Genomic DNA, 26,469 nt, shown 5'->3' with positions numbered 1-26,469 from the left:
AAAGAAAGAGGAAAAGGGAAGGAAAGGGAGAAAGGGGGAAGGAAGGAAGGAAAGAATGAAAGAAATAAGGAAGGAAAAAAATTAAGGCACAGCAGAGCCATGCGTGGGAATTGTCACTCTTGGGTGCAGCCAAGTGGGAGAAGACCCTCCCGGACACTTTCCGGCTGAGCCGGCGGAGAGCGGCGGGGCCGCCCCGTCCCGTCCCGTCCCGTCCCGGCGGCGGGCGGGGGTCCGCGCTGCCTCGGGGCGCGCTGGCTGCGCTCGTCGCAGGGACTGCGAATGTCCCTGGCCGGGGGATGGCGGGCGGACAAATGCCCGCCATCCCCCGGCCAGGGACATTCGGGATAGGGCTGCGGAGAAGTCGCGGTTGAGTCAACAGCGCAACTGCCCCCGACGCTACAGCAACGAAATTAACCCCCAGAAGTCAGAAAACCAAATGTTTCACTATTCAAGGAGTCGGAGAGGGTGAAAAATACGGCTAGGTCGTAGCTATATTAAATTAACGTGCTCTATCCCATCTTTTAATTTTTATTTTCATAAAGGCGCAGAGATTTGGTGAAGAAGGGAAACGTGTTTTTTCTGGAAAGACAAACTGCTCGGGGAGACTCAGAGTATCAGGTGCAGGAGCGCCCCGTCCCGTACAGCGCAGGCACCGAGCCGGACCGTGGGGGACTCAACCCGCTGCGTACCCGGCGGCAGCTCATGGGGACGATTTTGGGTTTAGAGGCTACTCCGAATCGAAAGCGTGCATTTTCAAATACTGGATTTTAGTTAATGGGTGCTCTTTAAGGCAGTGTCCGATTTTGAATTATCGTAGAATTTGGTATGGAAATTGGATGTACTTTGCTCTTGCACAGTGTCACTATGACAGAATATTAAATCTTGTCTCCCCTTGACTTTATTAATCTAGCCGGCAACATAGAATCTTATTAATGTCATGAAAACTGTTTACACCAGTGTTATGTATTTTTATTTTGGGTTTATTAGAAGCCTATTTGTTTTTATGCTTTATTGCTATTAGTTTTCGCTATCTCTGCTTGGTTTTAATTTAATTTTTACATTTTACAACCGTGCTTTCAGTATAAAAGTAGTTATAACAGTTAGCACTACAAGTAGTTGTTGATACAATTGAAGAAGCCAAGATCACTGCATTAAAAGAATGCTTTTAGCTGACTCTCTGTGAGAGAAGTGCTGCTACAAAGAGGTTGTGCTGCACTGCACTGGGTGCTAAAACTGAAATTTGGTTGTTTCCAAACAGCGCACATTTTATTTTAGAGAGGATGGCTGAGATTCCCTAAGTGTTTGCTGCTTTTGCTCAAGATGTACTAATGGAGTTAATTTAGATTGACAGTATTAATTCAGATTGATAGCATCTTGTCATCTGACTCTTTGACATCGCTAAAGTGAATAGGCTGAAAAACTGTTTTAGTTCTTGTGTTTATCACGAATTTCCTTTCTGGTAGCAGGGCAATATGAGGGCAGTGACTGGGAAGGGAAAAGAAGGCTGTCCTGGCTGCTGTAGTCAAATTCTGCAGACAGATAGACCTAAAATTCTTCTGCTTGGATAGAGAAAAAATATTTTCTATTCATATAGTTTTAAATTCGTTGGCAACAAGGGGTCAGAACAAATTCTCCCCATTCTTTAATTATGAACCTGGAGCACTTACTGATATCTTCAAAGTATTCTGTGGAAGACAGCAGGATTAGGTCCATACCAGGCACTGCTTCTGGAGACAATTTAAACTTAAAGGAAATAACCGACAGACATTCCAGTGCAGTTAAATAAGGATGACATTTTATTTTCTGTATTTAAATACTGATTCACAAAACATCTGGGAAAAGTGCAGCACAAAACCTTAGTAATAAAATCTAAAAAGTCAAAGTCTAATTCATTAGAGATGTGCAAATTGTTAATCCTCTGATATATGACATTTGCTACTAAAAGTATGAAATTAGTTTCCATAAATAATAAAAAACACTTAATCAACAGTTTGCATGTAATTCCTTTTTTTTTTTCCCTTGTAGTGACTGCACCTGAAACCTGCATTCCACAAAGAGAAAAGATTCTAGAAAATCAGTTTGAATGTTTCTTCAGCTATCAGACATGCCATAATAATAGCCAACAGTGAAATATTTTGCCATCTTTGGAATTCCAGGAAAAAAAGAAAAAAGAACAAACCTGTCAGTATTATTGATTATGCATCTGCTAAATAGTTCAATTTTAGCTGGTTGATAAAACTTGCATTATCTCCAAAACACAGCCACAGAGCTGGGACTGTGATACATGTTTCCCCTGTGTAGTACTCAGACAGTGGTGGACACTTCAGGGATGTTGAATGGGCTAACCTTACAGTCCTGGCAAAAAAAACTTGTCACATTGTTTGGAATCACATCTGGCTTGACATAGTGTTGAAGGATAATAATTTTGCTCAAAGGCCTGTATTTATTTTCCCCTTTATGTTCTGGCCCATATTTACACCTAAAATATTAACATTCTCAAATGAGCACATTTTATTTTCATTTCTGCTCTTCCATGTAATTTGCACTTGATACTGAAACTCACAAGATTACTTTTAAGAACTCTCTCCCTCACTGCTTTAGATAGTTGGTGATTACTATGTTATTGTTTAAGTCATAGCGGGTATTTAAATATCAGCTGTAAACAGGGTGGGAGATGGATACAGAGTACAGGAGAGTTGCCCTCATGCTCCCCCCAAATCCTCCCCATCAAAAACCCCAGATGTGCTGAAGTTAAGTAAGTTTCTCAGAGATTTACAGTTATCTCAGTGTGAAAGCATTGGTGTTCTAACCAATAAAGACTGAAATGTTTTGCCATCTCAGAAGCAAGTGTAATGCAATTTAGTTTTCATAGCTATAGTGAAAACAGATAAAGTAATGGAAATTATTGAATAATTTTTCCACTACAGATTCAAAAGCATGGAAGACTCATTAAAGAGAAGGACAAAAAATCCTTGTCTCATTTTGTATCTCAATTTTAAACAATATGTGTTTCTAGTGAATATTTACAGGTTGATAATAAGCTAGTACAAATTCTAGAAGACACAACAAAAATTATCTGCAGTCTATTCACAAACCTTTGCCATGTCTCAGTGTTTGGGGATGGGCGTATGGACTGCCTTCAGCACCCTTGAATAGAAGTCTATTGTGTGGGCTTGTTCCATTGGGATCAATGGGACAACATGTGCAGTGAGATGCTAATGAACACCAGAAACGATGGTAAAATCTGGCCTGGCTAAGGCATAAGGCTGTTTTTAAAAATCACTGAGTATCTTGCTATACTTTTTTCAGCTAAGCTGTTGAAACTTCAAATATTCAGGAAGACTTTACTATATAAGTTTTTTACATAATTTAAATCACATTTTCCCATCCTTTCAATGTGAATAATTCTCCATTCTTCTCTTGTTTAAAGTTGCAGATGAAGGCAGTCCCTTTTCAGTGACAATTGCACTGTTAATGTAAATGTGATTCCAGAAATGGAAAATAAAATACACTCGAGGAAAATAACATCAAACACAAGTATAAAAGAGAAGAATGATGGTCAGAAAGCAGGCTCATGCGAAAGGATAGTGTTGGTAGCATGTAGCCTAATGGTCATTGCCCCACTGCACCTGCTGAGCTCCACATCAGAAATGTTCATGTCCACATAAGGGGAGTGACAGCCCCAGCCCATCTCAGAGAAGCCCCCAGGCAACAGTGCCACTGCAGAGGCAGTTGTGCCTGGTGAGTGCTTAAAGCCAGGCTTGAAGCCAGGCTTAAACAGGGCTGCGGTGCTGGAGGAGACGGGTGCTTTTCTTGGTCCTCCCTTCAGCCTGGGCTGGGACATAGCATGTGTCATTTGAATGGAAAACCTACAAACCTATGCATATAACATTGGGAGGCTGTAATTCTTGGCAGCTTGGAGCAGGCTTAGAAGTGCTCAGACACAATAGTATTGAGGATCATAAAAGTCCCACCTCTGTGTCTTAAAAGAGAGAGAGAGAGGGAGAGAAGACAAGGTCCACCAACACCATCTTTTCTCTCCAGCTTATGGCAGAGGTTAATTATTAACTATTGAAACACTAACAAACTGTGGTGTTTGTTTGCTTATTATGAGGCCTGTCAGGGCCAGAACCAAACCTTACTGAATCTGACTGATGTCTCCTGGTTTCAATAGACTCAGAGGTCAGGCCCCTAAAATTCAAATCACCAGTGCTGTTCCTTGCAATAAAGAACCAGTGAGCACTTTGAGGAAGAGCTTAATTACTCCAATGAGATCATTTAGTTTTTAAACAACAATGCTTTAATTGGGGGCAGACCCTTTCACATTTATTTCCCAAGAAGGAAATTGATTAGCAAAATGTTAATAATGAGATTTTGAAAGAGCTCATGCCAGCCATAGACACCAAGCTCAGCTAAGGGAGCTCACATTTTCTTTCCAACTGCCAGTGCTAAGCAAAACTGTTTTCAGGGAAGGACCCATGGATGGAATGCAGGTCATCTCTAGTTTGCTAATACCACTTCTGTAATAATTTTGCCTGTTATTTTTTTACACCCAAAGCAAGGGTGTGTGCCCAGTAGCAGCAATACCATGTATCGAGATCTAGCCTGAAGCCATCATCTCTTTGTCAGGAAGACAATTCCTTGCAGAGGTGCTTAGCTGGGTTTCTGAGAAAACACAACCTTCATATGGAACTCAGTGGTTTCAGACACTGCCAACAAATTTAATTTAGAGAAGAAATACACGGGACATGAGAGATTCCTTGGTGGAAGTTAGTGCCCTTAGTACTCTGCCTGGCTGTCAGAAATACTTCTTACTAAGAGCGTGGGATGGAGCAGGATCTTGGGAGCTACAGCTTCTTTTCAGCCACTTTGTACACAGCAAAACAAACAACTGGCATTGCTTTTTCTTTCAGGTATTTTGTATACTCAGGGAGGTGAGAGTTCTAAGGTTCTTCCAGACACAAAGAATATATTTCTGGAGTGGAATGATACACATAATCCAGTCTTATGTCTACTACAGGCTAACAATTACTGCCTGTAATATGGCAAGAACAACTGACCCAAAAATATGGATACACTGAGATATGTAAAACCTTCACTGTGGGGAATACTGTGTAAATACTATAGTATAGATAGATAGATAGATAGATAGATAAGACTAGGCAACAAAAGTTAGAACTATAAAGGGTAAAGAAGCAAGAAATTATATGTATTTGTAGTTTTATAGCTCTGCGTGACTGATGATAACAGATGCAGTGGGAAGTAATTATTCTCACCACTGCTGAAAATAAAATTCATTTTAAAATTATGTCCATAGGTATGTATGCTTTGAGTTGTTTTCTCATCAGCTTTGTTACTAAGAGAGCCTCTTCTCCACAGCTGGCAGGCACCCATAATGGATAATCAGCATGTTGCACCTCGAGATTTTGCAGCTATCACTACCTTTTTCCTAAACTGCAGAGGACCAGTCTTGCATCGTTAGTGTATGTGAACTATTCAAGACTCCCTGAAGATTTGGGGAGCATGTACAGAGCTGATAACCTCCCTGGTTTTCAATATTTTAAGGATTTCCGTCTATCTGAAGTCCTATCCAGTCCTTTGTACACTGAAAAATTTTGTGACTTTCCGAAATCACTAGAATCCACATACTTAGTTCCTTTGATCTGGATATTCATGGCACCCTTTCTCATGTATTTTTATTGAAATAAGACTTGGAGTTGCAAAAATAGCAAGCTAAAAAAATATCAACTCAAACTTGGTGTATTTCACTAATAAGAAAAAAGACCCTGTACTGCTTTACTCTGTTATTAGTAAATTAATATTAAATATATTGACTTCAATTAATATTCAGTCAGGACTCCATGCCTTTTAAAGATAAAAGTAAGTGGAAATAACTAAGAGATCATCTTTGTTATTTTAGCAACATTTTCATTTTCTTCAGCCTATTTAATATACTCTCAAATTTAATTTCTGGGCTGAAAATTGTAAAACAAATACATACTTATTGGAAATTTTTAAAAAATCACTGAAAGGACATTCTTCAGGGTATAGAAAGTTTTTTTGTCTGTTTGCATGATTTTTAATCTAGTTGTATATGGTCCTGTCCCTCATAAGTCACAGCAAACAATATAGTATTCCACAGGAGCTTTTATCCTACTGAGCAGAAAGTGAGCAGAAAGACTGAACAAAAGAATTAATTAATTAATTAATCGATTAATGTATTTAAATAAGGCTCCACCTGCTCTGCTTCAAAAATCTCTCACTATACTACAGAGAGGTTTATTACACTGACTAATATCAAAGCCTTCCTCTTGATTTTTGAACAAGATGATTTGTACTTGGAGTGACTGCCAAAATTCAAGATATGCAACATAAATTCTGCCTTTGCTGATGTGTGCAATACCAGGAAATTACAACCTAAAGGCAACAAGGAAGGCAGTCTATCCAAAATGAAATGGGGAAAAGTAGATTTTCCAACTGCTTTTTCAGAAATACCTAACACACTTGTTTCATCTTAAGGATTTGCCTTGCTAGCATGAACGGTTCACTAACATGAAGAATTTAATTTAATGTGAACAAAGGCACTCTTTTAGGAATTTTTTGCCTTTATATTCTCAACCCAGTGATGCTTTCTTGTCTTACATCAACAGACAAGATGTATGGTATCAAACTGCACGGGACAAGACCTGTTTTGCCTGCCAGACACCAGCAGAATTTGTCAAAAGTTTGCAGAAGGGCTGCTCTAAAATAGAGAATGGCGAAAGCCGCTGTAGTTGTAGCTCCTTATTGGGGTTATAGCAGAGCCCCACCGGTGGCACCGAAGAGAAGGAGTTGGTGGCTAAGGGGTGTTGGATTAAGTGGGGTGGGAGTGGGATTTGTGCGTCCCCCCCGTCCCAGACAAAGGTCCCTGTCCCCCGCAGGAAGGTGCTGAAATGCAAAGCGAGCTCCCAGCTCCTTTTCTCTCTCTTGGTGGCATTTGGAAGTGTAAAGCTTTGAATACCAATTGCTTGAACTGGACATATGTGAATCTCTTCTAATCCTACTAATCCCGTCCCCGAGTGCTTCTTTGTATGTGGAGGCAACACACATAGATCTAAGTGAAAGTGGCCGTAATCCTGGAAATGTGGAAAAATGTCCCAGTGTGGGAGTTGGGAGAGGGAAAAGCTCCCCAGCGGAGGGAACCCGCTGGAAGAGCTTTGTGTTTGTGGGGTGAGCGAGGGGCAGCAGTGGGGGCAGGGGAGACATGAAGGAGAGCTCTCACCTTCCCTGAGCCGTGAGGAGGAAAGCAAACCCACCCAGCGGGAAAGCTCCCTTTGCAAACAGCCATCGCACACTTGAGCAAACCCGCAGAACTGAGACAAAGTTTCCAAACGCTGGGAAATTCACCCACCGGCAGCTTTCAGCAGTGTGAGCTCAGCAGGCAAGGCACTAATGTGCTGACTTCATTATTTCCCGTCCTCGCCCCGCTGAATGGCAGATTTGTGGAGGGAACGGTGCACTATCGCTCCATCCTTCCCTGGCCACAAAGACAGGGAGAGGAGCTGGGATCATGTACCCTGTCACCGGCCCTGGGTCTGCCCTGGAGGCGGGGGGGACCCTCTTAACCTGCGCGGATGTGAGAAGTGGCGAACAGTAACAGGGCAGCAGAGTCAGTTTGCAAGAGACCGGATGTGTTATTCGTTCTGCCTCTCTGGAAACTGATTTCAGGCAACAAACCCTCTGACTTTACATGGGTAAAAGGATAGAGATGGCAGAAGCTTCTGTGTCTTTGATTCAACGCTGAAACCTCAGCATCTGAGCAGGCTACTATTTAAAATTAACATCCACCTGGATACTAACAAACCCTATGGGTTTTCCAAATATACAAGTCATATAATTCAGCCACACGAATTTCCCAAATGTCAGACAGCTAATTTACATTTTCTTGGCTAGTCACTGAATAAAACGTGTTTATACCCCACAGTAGATCGTGTACAAGGAAATTAATCTGTTTTTTGTATGCGCTTTCAAAATATTTTAAAATATGGAGCAATTGATAACATTATTTGCCAGGCAAATCTTTATTTTGCTCAATAAATCTCTAAATAAAACCATGTTAGGTAAGAAAATCTAAGGCTATATATTCTCTTGGAGTTGACTTTTTTATTACCTCACCAGACTTTGTGCTTTCATAAATATGTGTCAACTGAAATTAACCTGCTGTTTAGAGATAGTATAAACCATCCCAAAATCAGCCTGGGGACTGCAAGACTGCAAGTCTTTTTTTTTTTTTTTTTTTTTTTTTTTTTGCACATGACCCTCCTGAATGTCACAGGGACAGAAAATGAGGCTAGATCTTTAACTTTGCATTGATAAAGCAATAAGGTTGTCTCTTGAAAACATCTTGAGGCAAAACCAACAGTGCACTAAAATCACTTCATTAGCAGGAAGCAGCCCAGGGAAGAGTTTTGCCATGTGCATCAGAGGACATATAGGATAAAATGGGGCAAGAATAAAACTTATCTAAGCCTAGCTCTGTAGATGTGACCCCGCTGCTGGCCACAGAAACACTGCTCACATGAAGAACTAGTCTTGGCATTCAAGGGACACTGCTGATGTTGCACCAAACAGCTCCTCAAACTCCAGCAGTGCTGCCCTGCCTGCAGGCTGGCAGGGAGAGAGTACAGCCCTTTTGGGCAGAGACAATTCACAGAGCCAGGGCACACTGACACAGTTGTTTCCTACTTTAGACTTCCCAGACAGGAAAGAGAAGGAAAGCAATTTGTCTGTAGGGAAGCTAGCTTCATTTGTATTAAAGAGCCCTGTGGCCCAAAGGTGCCTATGGTGTTGTCACCCTCAGGACACCAAGCATTTTACCAGCAAAGCAGGGGTGCCATTTCTTCTATCAGTGCTGAAAGCTGTGACACATCCCAGACTATCTCCAGGCCCTTAGCCCAGAGGCAGCAAGTGTCCCATGTCCATATTGCTGCGGTGCCCTCAAGAGGAAGCTGTGTGCAGGGACTCTTCCTGCTGGCTGGAAGCCACAGCCATGCAGTAGTCAGACAGTCATTTCATGGCATGACCGATAGAGCCTTTGGCCTTACTCGTGCTCCAGCATGTGTGGTGACATGATGACCCCCAGCTGCTGTGGATGACATTGCCTCCCCCTGAGAGCCCTCTGTTCCATTTTGAACAGGACCCAGTGCTCTCCACATCCTCAGCCTGCGCAGAGGGGCAGCAGTAAGGGGCCTGTAAGAACCAGGTACCCTTGACGCATGAGCATGGGCAATTCTCGGAGGATTGCATCCAGACAAAATTGTTATGATGCTGTTGGTCCTCCCAAATTTTTATGATGCCTAGTCACTCCTCCCTTCTAGTTGAGATGTGCCCCGAAGGAGCAGTGCAGCTTCCACTAAAGGCCTGTATTTGTTATGAGATGATAGTTGGTAAAGCTGAAGACAAGGTCAGAATCTATACCATGCGACCTGGTGTTGTACAGGGTAGTGGAAATATGGCACATGGGACACAATGGATGTCAGGACAAGATATCTTGAAAGACAAGGTCCTTCTACAAGTGCTTCAAATACTGGTTGGCAAGAGCCATGCCTGGGGGTGACCCATAAGGTAGGACAGTGCAGGTATGGCCAGATCAGCTTCAGACTGTTGTGGAGCTGTGTAAGGGAGTGGGCTGATGCCAGTGGACTGGTCCTCATTTGCAACCAAAACCTGTAGCATAGGCACTGCAGTGTGCCACAGTGAAGAATATCAAGTCTAGATGTTGCTATCTGCTTGTCTATCATCACCTTGGCACATCAATTTTTGGACACAGGCAGGCTTTTTCCCCCTAATTCGGCCATATATATCAAGGCCATTATATCCAGGATACATAAACTAGGATTCTATTGTCATTCTCTTTGATGGACTCACACCAACAAGGGATCTGACCCTATTTCTATAATCTGCCCCAAATGCCAATGATTAGAGTCTATTTCAATTTAAAGCGATGAAGCATTAATGTCTTTTAAAATAATTTAGTTTCAAATTATTTCAAACAAAATGAAAAGATGTGGCACCCTATAGGCCACTGAAATCAATTGGGTGAATTTGGAACTTAGTATTTACTGTTGGGATCTACACAAATTCAAGAGCCAAAGGCAAGATTAGTTGGATTAGTGCTTCAGTGGTCCTTCATTATCCATTTCTCCCTCAGTGGCATGATTTGTGTCTTCAGTTAACTGTGCTTATTAAACGAGAATGGTGAAGAATTGAAGTAAAAATACGTAAGTAGAAGGAGGATGTTGAATCTTGTTAATCTTGTTTAGAATGTTACAGCATTTCATTAAATAGAAAATTTCATTGAGGTTTCCTGCATTTTCTTCTGGTGTTTAGTCTAAGAGCCTTACTCTGACATTGGAAAAGAGAAAAACAGAAATGTCTTACAATTTGGTTACTTACCACACTGAAGATAGGCAGAAAACAGAATCAGGTCCACCTGAACATGGGGTTTCTGAGCAGAGACCACTCTTTTATTCCTCTAGTTTATGCTGCTTTCTAGGCTGTGATAACAACTGGAGAACCACTTGTGTTTGGGGATCCCAGTCTGTCTCCTGTGGTGGCAGCAGAGGAGGAAGGAGCCCCTTAATGATATGAATTCAGACTTGGCTCTGCTGCAGACACTCTCAACAGTAGGCCAGTTTTACAGTCTTGCACAAAGATATCCTGATGCACTGGAGAATCAGGCTGCTGTTCTGGAAAGTGAACTTATTGATCAGTTGGGCCTATGTTGTGGAAAAGTCAGAGACATGCAAGTAACTTGACCTGAAAAATTTTGTCTTTTTACTGGAGCATCAGCTGACGTGAACTGTAAGGTTGGGTCCAGTCACAAAGTAAAAAGAGTGAAGGGGACTTGCATGTGGCACAGACAATAGAAGGGGCATGAGCATAACATCTACTCAAATCTTCCATTAAGTCAGCAGCTGAATCTGAAATCATCCCAACTATTTACTCATCAAGTGGGTAGAAACTATTTCCCAGGGCACATTTCAGACAGCCTTTTAAATAGCCTGTTAAATCAAAATAAATATGAGCACATTACTTTTTAATTTTTCACTGTTTCAAACCAGGTTTAATTAGGCACACTGCAACCTTGAAAAAATCTAAGAAACAGGGAAGTTATATTGATTCGTTATTGTCACTTTAATTGTCTATTCTGATGTGTTAAAACTGAAACAATCTTCCAGCTGCAATGTCTAATGAACTCCAAGATCAAACATGATCTTGCTAATTATGGAGTTAATGAGGACAAGTTCACAGGCAGAGTTAAGTTAGTAACTACATGTTTCAAAGCATCTTGAAGCTCAATAAGATCTTCATTTGGTGTTATAATGGTATACAGTTTGCATTTCTTCTTTCTGAACATGTTACAGAAGGGCACCCTATGTATGTTATATGCTGCTAATCATGTGCAAACGACACAAAGACAACTTCAATAAATTAGGAAACTGACTGTTTATAAATCAACTCAACATTGAAATCTCATTTACATTTCTGCTATCCCATGTAATGTGTTTACACACAAATAATGACAACATTAGCATGGGAGGGGGACAAATTTAAATTCCACAGCGTGTTTCTGAAGCTAAACCATCAAGAAAATGCAATCAACATTGTAAATGAGCATACAGGCATTTAGATTTTAAAAAAGAAGCACTACTAAATCAGGCCTTTGAACTCAGATAGCAAAATGAACCTTACAGCTGTATCCATTTCAAGGGCATGCTTACACTGAGCAAAAGTGGGATAGGATAGTGCTGTGTTTGAAGAAAACTATTCTTCTCACTCCTGCTAGGAAAGCTTGTATCTAAAAATTATTGCTTCCAGAACTGTTTGTAATGAGAGTTCATTCTCTATTTATTTCCTCCTCTCCCTGGTTTGTCTTTTAAAATTATTGATAACCTTGGAGTTATAGCTGTTCCTTGTGCCCTTGCACAGTAGACACTCCTGAAGGATCTGTAAGGTCTGTAATTGCAAAAAAACCAAAAACAAAAAAACAAACAAACAAAAAAGCCACAGACAACCAAGTTGCTCCACCTGCATTAGTAGAAGCAGCAGGAGTTGGTCACAGTGGTAAGAGTTTGTCTGCATCCAGCAAGCAACTATGCTATGCTGGATTAAGCAATCAATTCCATGTGCTTTACATTAAGGAAGCCATGTCATAAGGAAATAAAGATCATTTGACAACACACTGGGAATACTTTAGAGCTCGCAGTTCTGGACCCAGAACAATAAAGCAGGAGGTATCAGATAAAGGCTCAGAAATACCAACAATGACCATGAATCCATGAGAGTTTCAGGCAGCAATGGAGCCAGAAGTAGTGTTGTGTAACATGACTACCTCTTGATTTAGAAATATATTTATTACTTCAAACTTATCTTACAAGTACATGGCAGATATATCTCCATTCAAGTAAGTGGAAAAGTACAGGTGAACATCCCTGATATGCAATTTTACTTTTTTCATTAAATCTGTTTTTATACAATGTAGTTCTTCAGGCTGTGGTTATGTGAGCCATTTTTTGGCATCAGTGCTGCTTTATTTGCTTCTTTTTCCTGCATCATGTCCTCCTCTATGCTACTGCAGCTATTCTCATGACCCCTACAGCAAACCAGATCAAGGAACTGATCTGGGTGAGAATAAAACAGTGTTATATTTTTTCTGGATTATTTTCCAATCAGATTAGTTAATGTCTTCATTTACCACAGTGCTATAAAACTCTTTGTGCTAACACAGGAGGGGACAGATGGGAATGGAAGTAGAGGTATAAAGGAAGTGAGGAGAACAATGAGAGGTGGTTTAAACAGCACTGCCACAATATGTATCACAGTCTCAGTTTACTGATTCAAGACATAGTTTCCTTCCCCTTTTGTCCCACCCAGACAAAATTCTGTTCCTTAATAACTCTCAATATTTCTGAATGAATTTTTCAATATCCGCTTTTATCCAAAGTGGCATCACCCAGACATCCAGCATGAGGTTTGGGGAGATAGCTGTTACTTAGTCTGCAAACCAAGCATCACTTAGATCCATATTTAAACAGTGTTTAGAAAACAATTTTTCAAATACTCGTAGGTGAGGTGGCAATGTTAAGATGCTTTCATTTGTGGTCAACTGACATGGCCCAACAGTTTCTACCCTTTTGACAAAGTTTGGAGGTTGTTATTCATGTCAATCAGGAGCTTAGAATTAAAAATAAGAAGTTCAGTCTGCGATACTGAATCCACACATACTGAAATCAATCCTCAAAACAATTTCCTTTCTTATAACTAGCTTATGTCCTCCTCTCTTACTGAACTGCATTGGATGTTTCCTTTCCCAGTACTGGCAAAGGGAGGCAGGACAGCACTCTGCTTTTCTGCTGCTCCCATTTGCTGCCCAGTGTTCAGCTCCCTGTCATTTCTGTTAACGGGTCTAGGTAGTTTTTCTCTTCATCATCCTCACTTCAGGGAAATTGGTTTTCATTTCATGGCTCTGGGTGTGAAACTTGGCATCTGAAATATGTGTCTGTGCGGTCCCCTGTGAGCATGGAGGAGGGTGTGAGGTGCCTAGTTTAGCCTCTCTCATCATTGTGGCAAAGCCACCTCAGGCACATTTTTGTTCAGCATGCTGGCTTGTTGTTCAGCTTGGTCTGTGGTGCATGACTCTTCCCCAGGCCCGGTCTGAAGAATTTAGACCTCTCACTGTGGGGCTATGAATAGGAAGGTGAGGGAAATCACCAAGTCGGCAGCGTAACGATGCCAAGAGTGAGCATCTTATTCCTTAATATATATAATAGTGCTCCATTAATAAGAGTGCAGATAGAGCTTTCTCTGTGGCAGATACCCTGAAAAGTCAAAATTGGTTCTTAAGAGTTGGAGCTACAAAATGCTCCTGTAGAAACTCCTGGGTCAAGGAAGGGACATAAGAGAGAAGCTAAAAATTAAGGAAAAATCTCGAGATCTTTCTGGGTAGGGTGACTCTTTGATTTTCATTACACTTGAGTAGTCTGCATGAGCAAAAACTGGTGCAGCATGACACCAGTTATTTCTAAGCTGAGGACAGTGCTGGCCATGTAATAAAGGAGAATATCTATTCTATTATGCCTTCATGGAACAGAAAAAATCCTCTAAAATAATTTTAATTAGAATTATCATTTTCTTTACAACACAAATTCTAACTCATTGCTTTGCATGTTGCAGTGCAACAAGTCCTTTTAAGCAGTCCCTCAATACTACCAAAGGTTTCCTTATACTACTTAAAATAGGGAATGTTTTCCCATCCTACATGGCCTTTGGTTTCCATTCCTTTCAGTGTGATTTCTGCTTTGTTTCTTTTCTGTGCTAGGAGATGATAATGAGGCTCACACACCTTCTGCTTTGGTGCTTGGAAATCTACCCTGGGTTTAGCTCAGATGCAGCGAGCTGAGAGGCTTCCCCCTACACGCCGCCAATTTTCAGTGCGCTCATATGTGGCTGACGCGGTAGGGGGCTAATCCCAACAGCAAACATTATACTCTTTCCATACTCACTTACACTTTGGAATCAAGGGTAAAAAGTTCTCTTTGAAGCCCGTTTTCTCTGAATGGTCTGGCAAGCTAACGTGAACTTCCCAGATTCTGGCCAGAATTCAAATGTATTGCAGTGCAGCTCAGGGACTGTTGCAATTGTTCCAGGCCCTCGCAGTACACTGGCCTTCCTGTAGCATGTGATGAGAAGGACATACTTCTTTTACAAGAAGTAAGAAGCCATTTATTTAAGCATGGCTGCAGGCAACATTCTTGACTAAAGTTTACCCACAGAAAATTTGTCTATTTTTGTTCATCTGCTATCTCAAATGACTTATGTTTCAGCAGGTACCATTGTGGAAACTGAAAATAAGTGGTTTAGGGAAATTATTTCTGATCACTGGACATAGGTTGAGCTGGCAAGTCTGACCAATGGAAAAATGTTCAAAAGCTCATGCCCTTTTTCATTTCAATAACAATAGAGACACATTCTGTGCTCAATCTGGAAGCAAATGTTGCCCATATTTGGATCTCAGTAGGAGCTGTGCATGTGGAATTTGGCCCAAAGTGTTGTGTTGCAAGATGCTTGTTACGCTTGCCCTGCTTTAAATCTTGATTCTTCCTATTTGTAGGACAAATACCATCTGACTGTGACAGAGTCTGTATTAAAGTAAGGGTCAGACTGAAAACAGATTTTTGCTGTATATGTGTAAAGGGATGGAACAGAATAAGTTTGCTGATCTCTTGGGGGATGCTCAAAACTGGACTGGCACAAGATACACATCTGTTGTATATAACCCAGGATGGGTATTTTTGTACCAAATTTTTATAAGGTCCCTGAATTCATAGGCAGGTCTTCCTTCTAGCTATGGTTCCAAAGAAAATAGACAATATTTACAGCATTATATATTTGCAACTTATTTTTGCAAATCTTAATCTTATTTTATTGGAACACTAGTAAATTTTCAGATTAAGTGTAGTGTACAAAAGTGGGTATGCTTTATGCACTCAGTTTCAGCTCTTTGAAACCAGGACAATAAAAGGAATCACATGCAGGCTTCTGGGGAGAAATCTGCTTTCATCCTTACAAGCAGGAAGGAGAAAGCTTCCAATCAGACTAATTCAGAAGGGGGGCAAAACATCTTCAGTGTGCTCTCATTTTTGTCTCTGAAATTTTCTCATTTACAGACACATGAATAGTGGAGACCATGTCCAGTTGAGAGTGGAGTTGGACAACTAGGACATGGTCCTAAAAACTGTGAAGCAAAGGTATGATTCCATTCAATAGAAATAATGGCTTGCATCTGTGCCTTCCATCCTTTGGGTGGACAAAATCCTTGGACAGGAGGAAGCCCAGCTTTGCAAGAGCATCAAGAGATGAGGCAATACTGCGATTTTGCTCTGAACTTTTTCTTCCAGGCAAATCTACTTTCTGATTTTGGCCTGAGTTTTTAAGTAGACTGGCATGATACAGACTTCATTCAGAAGTGAATTTCTTAGTAAGAAAATTTTCTTTGATACTTCTCTCTCCCTGTTATATTTGCAGCTGAGCCTTTAGCTCAAAATGAGATCTTTGGGACCACTTCCTCTTTGAGAGCCACAGGAGGCCAGACACAGGACATTAAGGGTCACAGTTCCACAGCAAAGAAAGCGTAAAAGTGATGGGTTTGCTTCCCCATGTGGTTTACATCTCCTGAACTTCACAAATATTCTGCTTTAAATTATTGCAGGTAATATTAACATGGGCCCACATATTTCTCCTTTTGGTCTGTTACTTGTCTTTGCCTTGTTGTATTACTTGTCTTTGCCTTGTTGTGTTTTTCTATAGCAAAGCTCTTTATGGCAACTTGCTTGCAGTGCAATACTCTCTAGATCTGCTGCATAAATGCGGCTCTGAGAACTAACCTGGAAGCTGCTGGTGGACCATGATCCATCTGAGTTTATTTTGATCACTTAGAACCCATCCAGTGTTGCTGAGGTGTTATTAGAATTTAACAAATGCTAGAGGTACATTTCTCCATTATTCTACATAGTCATTCATGGTACACTCAACAAAGATTAAACAAATTAATATAAACCTTACGTAAGTAAATACAATTGTGAAACATTCATTGGTCGCTGTGCAATATGCAGCCTTAGACTTGACAGTACTTGGGCATTAATATTATATTTCTCAAGCACACTCCTGGCCCTCCAAATTCTGCAAATGGAAGAGCAAATGAAGAGGCTACTCCTGTGTAGGAGGATGTAGCAATTTTTCTGACATGTTATATGTTAGATTTCAGATACATTGCACTAATGAGAGCCAGAACTTCCCTACACTTGAAGGCCCTACCCTACAGGGCTTAGAAATCCTCCCTGTGTAACTGCCTTTTCAGCTTGCTTGACTACTTACCAAGGTCTTTATTTTTTCTTCCAGGGAAAGGAGGGAGGAGGGGACTTTTTCCCTAGACCCGTTGTTCTCTCTATTTTGCTTTGAATGTTGCGGTGTGTTTGGTTCCCCCCTCCCAATGTGCTCGGATAACCCAAAAGAAAGAGAAGTTCTTTTTTTTTTTCATCCCTTTTCCCTGAGGAGACAGAGAGAGAGGAGGGTGGGGGGAGGGAAAAAGAAAGATTAAGATGTAAGCTGGCTAGATAAGCCTGGAACTGGGTTTATTACTACTGTTGAATGAGAGTACAAGGATATAAAAGCAAACCTGCTTTACTGGAGCTGGAGCGAGGTTGGTGGGAGACCTACCCTGATTGTGTGCCACTCCGAGAAGGGATGTTTCATTAATTACACATTAACTATGTGCACTGAGGAGGAGGCAGAGGATAAAAAATGCAGATGTTTCTGCTGCCCAACAGAATGAAAACCACTCTTGATCCTGTCAAAAGAACATTTTGAATCAAAGGGCTCCACAGAAGTGGAAGAATGAGTTTTGTGGCTGAGTGCAATGGTGCGGCCTTTTAATCATTAAACCCTTTTATAGCGGTAAAATGAACATCCATTGTCATGGCCACTCCAATGGGGCCATCGGAGCTGGTGAAAAGGGAATGCTTTACGAAGGGCACTAAAACAGGACACAACCAGCCCCGCTGGTAGATTTCTAAAGGTAACAACAGCAGTGCCTAACAAAGAATGAAAAGATGGCCCAGGTTGGTTTGCTTAAATTACTTTCCTTCCCAAACCCTCCCAACAAGCTAAACATGCACCAGCTATAATGAGCATTAGGACTTCACAGGCTGGCAGTTCCCCTCCTTTGTTTTCTCAGGGTTTTACTGTCTTGGTTTAATTTTTTTCTGTTCTTTAAGTGAAGGCTCCTTAGGAAAATGGATTGAAATGTTGTTTTATTCGTAATCACTCTCTACAGTCCTAGTAAAGCCATTAGCATTGTGAGAGGAATGATCCTCTCTTCTTGTATAGACTCCACCCCCACCTCCCCAAGTATGCGGGAACAGTAATGTTTTAAGACTGTTTCAAATAAAACATTTCCAGCCCATTTTTAGACTAAATTTTAATTTGTCAGGCCATGACCCTGGAGTTTTAGTTATACTGCTTCCTTGCTCCTTTCTTCTCCTTCCCTTTAATTTCTCAGTAGAAATGATTCAATAAACTATTTCTCACATCAATCTAAGAAGAATTAAAAGATTTATTTCCCAAAGTTCCCATAAGCCTTGGAAAACTATATTGTCGGATTTTTTTGGAGCAGAACTTGTCAGAGAAAAGTAACCTCATTTCATGGGGAGTTTCATATCTAGGTTTTGTTCTAATAGGAAACAAAAGGGAATCAAATCTCAGCTTCTAGGTAATGCATCTGATGGACACCCTGGTACCATGAATCTTGACATTTTGGACTGTGAAAGAAGCCAGAAGATGAAAGCTAAAGATAGCAAGGCTTTCTGGCTCCCAGGCAGTCAACCAAATGAGCTGCTGAGAATCCGAACACTTTGGGAGCTGTGTGACTTTGGATGAAGCAAGACATCAACTAGTCAGAGACTTTCATACCATCAGCAATTTTTCTCAATTTGAATACTGAACTCTGAACAATTTCTGAAAAAATACCAATGAAGCTGAATTAGCAGAATAGGATGAAAAATATAATTATGGACTACTTTAAACCAATTCCTTACAAATTATTTCTAGTATAAAACTAATGGTGAGTGTTTTATACTTTCTGTAGCATTTGAAATGCAAATGTATTTCAAACTGTATATATTAATCCTTATATCAAAGATAAAAATTGGTGAATAACATGATTCCTGAGGTGTCCTTGAGACTATTTGTGCATCAACTGTTCAGTTATGAATCATCTTTTATTTTTAGTTCAGGAGAAAAGGCAAAAACACTACTGTTATGATGCTTGATTACTACCGATCACTACTACTACTGAGCCACATGCTTATGTAAAGAGCAGCAGCCTGGAGAAAGTCATCACAAATGTCTGTATGAAGACAAGAACTTCATGGCTTATCATCTGTGAGGAGATTTGATGAGATTGTTCTCTGCAAATATTGGTGCAAGAATTGTCAGCACACTCCAGATGGTGCCAGTGCTTTAAAGCTCTGGAAGAGTTTCAAGGGGGCAGGAAAACCAAATCTGTTTCTTTGCAGATTTCTCAACTTTTGTAACTGGAAATTTCTCAAAGTCAGATTTTTCACTTTTGGAGGAGCTCAAATGGTGATCCTTACTTGTTAACTAACTTCAGAAGAGGCTGTGTGACTGACTCAGTACTTTGCTAAAGAGAAAATTCAACCCCCTGCAAAAGAAAGCAGCAAAATACTAAAAAAAGCACTTTGTACAGAAGCAGCAAAGAAAACAAGTGCTATAAAAATGCTTCTTCCCTGGCAGCAATCCAAAGGGATTGACAGATAATTCTGGGTGCAGCTCTGAGGAGCAGTGAGAATCAGATGAAAACCAGTTGTTACAGAAGGCTGGCCAAAGGATGGCAGGGTAATAACCAAACTGCTGGGAGGAGCGACCTGCAGGAAGCATTAAAAAAAATGTTCAGAGACTTTCATTGGAGTTACAGGTAACTCAGATGTGCAGAAGAGTGGCCTCTGTGGCCTACTATGGATGGCTAATAATACAGTTCAGGGAAGGGCTCGGACAGCTAAGGTCACTGCTAAAAATTGATTCAGGATCAAATATGGGTGTGAGGTGATAACGATACAAGAAAAGATGATGCCCACCTCAATCCCTAGTCTAAATACTAAAGGCACACCTGGGTAACCTCAGCTTCTGCATTACCTAGAAAGGTTAACGATGCTAAGGTTGACTGAACATAATAAACTCCAGCCTCTGACATGGACTTAAAGACAGAGTGTTAAGCAGCAGCAGCTCAGGCTGCATACCCTGAAATTCTGCACTGACGCTGACCTAGAATCATGCTCATAGAGATGATATACCTGTTTAAAGTATTTCCAGCTCATCTTAGTTTCCCATGGTGTGTTGCAATTATCAGCTTTCTGATTTTCTTTCTCTGTGCTATCTGTAAGCTTTTAGATGAATTTTCAGAAAAAAATTTGAAAAAAAAAAGGCAGCTTCCTATTATTTTAGCATCAGACGTTCCTTGCTTCAGAAATATCTGGGGCTTATCAATATGGAAATAGAGCTAAAACAAGCCTGGTCCATAGAGGTGAAACAAGCATGGCTCAAATTAAACTAATTCTGTGACCTGTAAAGAGGAACGATGCTTTCCCTATCCCGGCCAAGCTAATATTCCTGCCTTTGCTGAATCACACCAAGCCAGCTACTTCTGCAGTTACTAACAAGCAGCAATGCACCAATCCTTTGTTTTGGCTGTGGTCCATCTATGAAGGAGACTGGTGCTTTAGTCAACTTCAACGTGACATCTGACTGGGCAGAAGACAAATCACCCGATGCTGATGAAAGGCTCAGACAGGTAGAGCCAAAAAGAAATATTGTGTGTCTCAAATAGTTACAATCAAATTTAAAAGTAAAGAAGGCAAAGAACTACATAGCCAATTATTTCTACTCTGCATTCAGAATCCTAAAGGTATTTCCAAAAAGAAGTTTTTGGTGCTCAGCCTAGGTCAGGTTAGGGCACTCTGATTTTCAGTAGTGGTAGACTTTGAAATTTGGGTACCTCAGTTTGGTCACCTAACCAACAGAAGACATCCCCATCTCCTGCTGTCTTTGAAAAACCTCCTCCTAAGGCTTTTTCAGAGATGTAACAAGTGAGGGTGTTGAGAAAGTCACTTATTTGTAAACAAAGCATTTTACAATGCCTTGAGAGATGTTTTAAGTGAGCCTATGTCGCATAAAGCTCCTCAGGGATCTGTCGCAGCAGCAGCAGCAGGGCACAAAACAAAGTCACTTCTTCTGTTGCACTTTATTCCGTTGTCATGTTAAAAGCAATGAATTTATTTCCCCCTCTCAGCCCTCCCTCAACTACTGCAGCCCTGCAGTAAATCAAAAAAGTAAACTCTCATTCTCATTGTGCAGGGCTTACTTCCAGGCCTCTACAGTTTCCACAGTAACTAATTAGAAATTTGCATCTCTAAGAAAGAATTATTTAATACTGATGTAAGCCCTTTTATTCTTTGGAGCTTGGCCTTTTGCTACTCAACTTCTGGTAGATGTTGGGCCTTAAGGTCATACTGTACAAACTCTGAATGTAGGTGGCCCTAGTGTTGCTTTTTTTATTTCGGATGATTCATATCCTGTGAAGAAAATGTCTTGCCAGGTTTTTGTTGAATTGCAAAGATTTGAAAGGCAGCACCCAATTCATTTAGTAGCCATTTGTTTTAAACTGTAACATCTTCCCCATTCCTCGTTAGCTAACTCTTGTGTAATTGAGTCATGCATTTTTAGCCTTGTTAAACCAGTGGAGTTAGGTCACACTGATGCACCTTTCCCATTAGTTCCATTTGCTTCCCCTGGCTTTCTGCCTTTAGGCGGGCCTTCTATTTCACATGGCAGGAAAGAAAGCCTTGGATACCCTGAGTGCACAGATATGTGTTTTATAGCTCAGCCATAGACACTGTAAATCCAAGACACTGTCCCACAGTCTCAGAGCAGATGTAAATACTGAGAAAGGAGGAAGTGGAGGCTGCAACGTGAACAAAACCCTTCCCTCATGTTCATGATAGAAAATGGATTGAAGCAGTTTTTATCCCAGACTGGCATGTACCCCTCACAAAGCTGTGCCACCTCAAGCTTCAGCTGACCCCAACAGGGTTTACATTAGGCTTGCAGTCAGTTTGCCAGCTCAGGCTCAGCAATTTTTCAGCTTTTGAACTTTTCTACAAAAGATCTGTCAAGAAAGGAAGAATTCCCCCAGCATCCCTTCCTACCATCAGATGGATCTTGCCCATCCTCTTCTGTCCAAATTTTGTACTGCTGTACCTGAAAGGATTTCAGTAGGACTTTTTTTATAGCCTTGTAATCTTATAATTTTATAAACTTATAATTTAATATTATATATATAATGGTTAAACCATTAAATATATAAACTGGTCATATGTGCATATATACATATGTATATGTATATATGTAATATCTTAAATATATATATAATTATCTCATTACATACATATATATATATATATATGTATATGTATATACATATATATATGTATATATATGTAAGATTATATAAGCTTATAATGGAAAAGGAACAGGTATGCTGGCTTTTTCTCCCTGCAATCATTTCCAAAGAAGGAATCATAATTGAAGGGTAATGGCTGCATCAGCCAATAACTTTCTGATCCTGGAGTAGCAAATGATCGATTATTATAATTTAATGTAGCTTAAATTAATTGAGATTGAAATAAATGCAGCTTCAAGACAACATCCATTCATAATTATGCCCTTAACAGAGGTCTTTGAGAGCTATAACAATGCTGCACATTTGTAAATGAATTGCATCACAGATCCCCTTTTTTACTTCTTTGTTAAAAGGAACTCTGAATTTAGAAATAACCCTCATACATTGCATGCACAATGTGATCCAATATGATCCAACCATTGAGAAAGGCAGCCCAAAGTCATAATTATGGGCATCCTGGGTGAGATCCCAAATTCATCTGTGTCAGAATACAGCTTCAAGAGTCATCAAGAGCTGATGCATAGAAAAGGATAAAAGAGCAGAAATGCAATACTTCCTTTGGTGCACAGTTCTGTGCTGCTGTAAGAGGTTTTGAACAAAAGTGACTTGCTTGTGCTTCCTAGTATAATGGTATTATATAAGCCTTTGATGGTTTCTTCTTCCATGAATTTTTCCAGCTGGTTTCTGAGCTCGAGTAGAATCCTGGTACCCACACCATCCTGTAGCAAGGAGTTTCATAGCTAAATACAATTGAAAAAGTTTCTTTTGAAGATATTTTCCTATGGCAAGTATTAAGAGATAATATTAATCTATTATTTATTCCAATCCATCTCTCCTTAAATTGGAAAAAAATGCCCTGAGCATTTGTCTTAAAGATTGTTTTCACTATGGCTGTGATTCAACCCCATTGTTTTACTGTCTATTGTCAAAACTGAGTCTGCATTTAGTATTAATTGGTTAAGCTCAGGATTTGTAGCCCCAGTTCTCACAGTCTCATGACTCTTGCTGTGACTAAAAGATGCAAGACTATTGCCTACACACATGCATCTAATCAATTTAAGAGGCTTTAGGCAACCTGTCTGGTTGCCAACTGCTTCTCCAGAAGGTCCACTGTCTCCTTTAGGCCTATTTCAATCTGCCACCCCTTCTCAATCTACTGAAGAGCACCTTTAGGGCAGCACCTCTCTGATGACATTTTCAAGAGATATTATATTTCTCAGAGGGATCTGAAAAGCATTTGCTTCTTGAAGTCTAGGATTCTGTTGTTTCTTCTGCTTCTTAGTATTGAAGGAAAAAAAATCACACAGACAGCTCTAAGGAAATGTTGAAGGAGAAAAAGAAATCTTCCAGCTCCCTCATAATAATTGTGTTCTTGGAGTCAGTTTGTAACAAAACCAAAAAAAATAGGATGTAGAGAGTTTTTCAAGGTTCCTCTGCCTCATCTTGTCATGCTAGCAAGCCACATCTGAAGAGATATCCTGAAAATGTCTTTTATTATGATTTAGATGCTATCCAGGTAAAAACTCAGCACTATATCCAGGCAGGCAGTTCACTAGGTTAAATAAGGTGTCTAAGAAACAGAGAAGCTTTTAAAAAGATTTTGACATTTTAAAATATCTGTGAGAAAATAGTCTTATTTTGAATAACCAGCTGCTTTCCTGGTCAAAAACACAGAGGCAAATTTAATAAAAATTACTAAGTTCACACTAAGAACTCCTGTCACTTATTATGTAATTGTGCAAATAGCCAGAATACATTGGTGCATTCTAGTTTTGATGCCAAAAAAAACATCTGACTTAATACTTTAAAATGGGAAAAAACAGGTTTAGATATATAAATAAGTATGGAAGCAGACAGCTATATTCACATACTAACCCACCTACATCCACAAAGTTCCTTCTGACTTGGCTTGATAATTGTTCAATAAATGTCTCTGACATTTTCAAAATCAAAGAAGAGGGCATCTTTCGCATGAAGGAAGGTAAGTAAAAACTACTGAGGAAAATTCATATAGAACAAATATGGCAACCATTATTCTTGAGTGGATGCTGAACAGTCTGGCCACTCCTCTTCTTTGCTTTTCTAAGAACATCTACTGAAATGCATGTTTCCACATATGCATGTGAACAAGTGCCTATTTATTTGCATTGCCAAATGGATATAACTAACACCAGAAAAAAAAATACACTTTGTTTTGTCAAACTTTCTAAAAGTCCTCCTTTCATTCTAAAAACGTGCTCATCTCCTCAAATAAATCATGCACAAATAAATCATAGCTATAAAACTGGCAAGGAGATGAAACTATGCTCCATGAACCTTTCAGAGAGCCCTTACCAAGTAGGAACAGGGGCAAACAGAAAACTTTTGTGCTGTTATTCGTAACTCGGTCACTCCATCCAAATCACAACCAAAATGGAAGAGGCCCCCTGACCTGAGTCAAGAGTCTGTCTGTCTGTCAATCACCTTAGTTGCATTTGGTGGTCACAGATAGGCAGTGAATGGGAATTTCCCATTCAAAGCAACCCACCTTCACACCATTCCACATGCCCCTCCCTGGAGACAACTTCATTCCAGCCACCTCATCAACACCTACGTGTTGAAAGCCATTAGGTGGTCAGGTAGATGAGTGGGATGGGAAAATCCACCCACCTTTATGTGGCTTGGATTATGGAGCAAAGTCCTTAGAGTAAAGCTTGACAGTGCAGACACCTGCATACCAGAGCTGGAAACTGGCTTTACAGTGAAGGGAGAAGAAAATGCATAAGCAAGGGCATCTAATTAGATTAGCTTTGGATGTCCCATAATTAAATCAATTAAAGTATGCTTTAATAGCAGGGTCTTTCATGACATGTATCCCAAGGCGCCACACAAATAATAAAATTAATAGCTCATGTAATTATTATGGAGACAGAGCTACCACTTTCTAAGTAAGATTTTATGCCTTCCACCATGGCCAGCCTGGTGCGGGCCTTGCTGCCACTAGATCAATCACAAGAAATTCTCCTGTTGCAGACTAAGTCTGAAACAGACTAGAGTGTCTCATCTGGTCCAACCTCCCTGCTCAAGCAGGCTCAGAATTGTGTCCAGATAGCTCTTAAATATCTCCAGTGAAGAAAACTCAACAATCTCTCTGGACAATCTGTCCCAGTGCATAGTTACCCACAAAGCAAAGTTCATCCTTATGCGAAGGTGGAACTTCCTGTGCATCAGTTTCTGCCCATTGCCTCTTGTTCTATTGTTCAGCACCACTGAGAAGAGCCTGGCTCCAAATCTGCAGCTGTAAAATGTAGTCAGAATTCTCTGTGCATTTGAAAACAGTGTGAGGCAGATGGATGGACGGAAAGCAGTTCATCACCACGGATGTCTACCAGCTTGATGCAGCTCATCTTGCCACTTGCAAACAGTCCAGCACTGATCCCCACAGTCAGGACAGCAGTTCTTTGTCTGTGATGTTATGCTGACTCCCACCCATCACTTTGTAGGCCTGTGAAAGATGGTCAGTGGGTTCTAATCAGGGCAGTACTGGACTGGTTTACAGACTGAGTGCTTTATCTCCTCAAACATCCTCCTAATTGGAGGCCATTCATATGTCATGAATTAGGATGCTGCCAGGGCAACCTGACAGCTGATGCTGTGTTCCAGGACATTTTCATACTGGGATAATACAAGATGAGATCTTTAGTGACTTTAACCTGGGAAAACTCTGCTGTAGACCAGTGGAGCCAAAGGCCAATGAGAATTTGGATGTGCCAAAGATACTCAGTGCATCTCTAAATATTTCACGCAGTACCAGCTGACATAAGGAGGCTGTTATGCGAATTTTCACTATTACGTTACGGTTCTGCATTTCAGACAGTTCAAGTTGTGCTCTTATTTAAATCCCCAGTATGGTTCATACACATTGTCAGGAGGAGATGCCTGACTGAAAAAATGAAAAAGAACAAACCAACAGACAAACCAGGACATCTAAAACCAAAACCAACTAACCCCTATTTCCATTTACTTCTTATGAACAATCAACATTTAAGCTGATTTTCTTTGAAGCCAACATGGCATGGTCCTCTGCTGCAGTCTAATATGCCAAGTGTTCTTTCCGAACCCCATGTTTTCAGCTGAGCCACAAGCCCTTTAACTCATGTTAGGGATATGACCAGCTGCTCCACCTTAACTGTCTTTACCAGTGTTGTCAGAGGCAACTAAAATGTGCTGTGCTGGATGGCTGGGATGTAATTCTCTATAGCTCAGAACCTGGTCAGATGACTTCTGCAACTTGGAATTATTTCCTATTAAAGGATCTCTGTTCTTCCTACACTACAGCTGTGACGAACCTTCCTGAGACTGCTGCACATTGCTGAGAGAGCTTTAAAGTTTGCGGCAATGCCTCTACAAAGTTCAAG

Source organism: Anomalospiza imberbis, chromosome 3 (genome assembly GCF_031753505.1).
Source record: "Anomalospiza imberbis isolate Cuckoo-Finch-1a 21T00152 chromosome 3, ASM3175350v1, whole genome shotgun sequence".
Taxonomy (NCBI): Eukaryota; Metazoa; Chordata; class Aves; order Passeriformes; family Viduidae; genus Anomalospiza; species Anomalospiza imberbis.
The sequence above is the reverse complement of the archived record's forward strand: the minus strand, read 5'-3'. Positions refer to the sequence as shown.